Raw genomic sequence first — 1,974 nt, forward strand, 5'->3', positions numbered from 1 at the left:
ATGTTTTGCTCAAACTTTCACCATGGCATTAGAGCTAGTACACCGTTGTCGCTTGCGAAATCAATATAATGGCGACTTGGGTGGAAATTTACAGAGTATGGGGCGGTAATATTATAATGAGATCCCTTTGCCACGTCACCAAGGGAGTGAAATCAGATGCGCTCGTTTTCTCAGATGCTTGCAGAAAAAGGCTTCCCGAAACAAAGTTACTGGGTTAATCTTTTTCAAAGTCAGATTTTCATGATATGTCACCTTTAAATAAATAATTTGGTTTAGATCGAGACTTCGGAGCGTGTATCATGACTCATTTGAATTTGATTAATTTGACTTTGAATAAATAAAATAGGTTTAGAGGCAGTAAATTTCTGTTTATGTGAAATTTGGCTAGCAGAAAACAAATGATGTAATATTTCCCCATATTCTCTTTTCAGTAGTCAAACAAACCAAAGAAAACATCTTTACAAAATGAGATTGGATGAACATCTGACTGAAATTTCTCTGTGTGGATACATTGGCAAACAAGTGACTGAAATCTTCCTTCTTCCTCAGAAAAGTGACAAAAACAGCAACTCACTTCAATATAATACTTATTTTTCTATGAAAGGCTTTATATGGGTAACATCTGTGAATCAATTTAAATGTAATTTGTTTAACTTTATGTAACAAATAAATTGTAAGGCCTATTTATCCATTGCACAAGCAACAAGAACAATTAAAAAAAAAAAAAATTTACAAGTGAAACATATGAGAAGCAAAAGTTTCGATTTGTTCTTTATTAATCTCATTGACAAACATCTGAGATATGAATCTGATGTCGTTTATGATTTTAGTAGCAGGTTGACTTTTTTAAGCTTTTCCCTGCACAACCAAAACATTTACTTGAACAGCAGATTGAATGTATTCTCGAGTAAAGTAAATCCAGCACAGGAGCAAAGTTTCCTGCTGTCAGGAGGGAATAACACAGTCTGTGGGTTCGAGGTGTTTTTAAAGGCAGTCTTGTCAGTGTTCCACCCCAATTACCTTGATTCCTTCCCTCCTGATTCGCCCGTAACGATGATAAATTGCTGCCCGTAGAACGAAACCACTTACCAAACATTATTTGATGAATCTGTTTCACCTCTTCCCAAACCTTAAGAGCGTTTCTCATTGATTCCCAGCGTTCCAGCTCTTTAATTGCAGTGTATTTTTGCTGGATTTAGATGCACTGACCGTAGGCTGCATCCATATAATGCACTTTCATCTTTTCATTAGAAAACTGGACTGAGCTCTTAATTTCAGGTGATATCCATCCTTTACTTTATTCTTCTTGATTAAAGCGTTTTGATTTGCCAGATGTAACTGATACATTCATACTGTTATTTGATCTTAACTATGCGATATAATTATATATATGTGCTGTTCATATATATATATAGAGAGAGAGAAACAAAAAATTTACATTTTTAAATATATAAAATATAAAAAGTGAACATTTTGTTAGATATAGATATACACATACATTATCAATTTTTACTATTATTGCATATAATCAATATTATAAATAAAATGTACAATTCTTATAAAATCTGTAAAAAATTTACATATATATATATATTCATAGTTAATTTTTTATACAATTTACAATAATATAAATAAATGTGCAGTTCTTATATATTATAAAAACTGAAAATTTAATTTTTTTCCATTTTCAAAAAATATTTTAAACATATAAAACAAAATATATAAAAAATATATTGTTTTTATATATATATATAATATATATTATTATTATTACATAAAATATGTATTTTTTTATAAATCAAATATTAAATATTATAAAGTATATAAAACAAAATATTGAAACATTGAATATATCATTTTTAATAATTTCTAAATACAATTTCTAATTTTAATAATTTCTAAAATAAAATTAAATACATTTTTTATATATTTAAAAATATATACATAAACTATTGCAAACTAATCGTTTAAACT

Source organism: Sinocyclocheilus anshuiensis, unplaced genomic scaffold (genome assembly GCF_001515605.1).
Source record: "Sinocyclocheilus anshuiensis isolate Anshui unplaced genomic scaffold, SAMN03320099.WGS_v1.1 scaffold1826, whole genome shotgun sequence".
NCBI lineage: Eukaryota > Metazoa > Chordata > Actinopteri > Cypriniformes > Cyprinidae > Sinocyclocheilus > Sinocyclocheilus anshuiensis.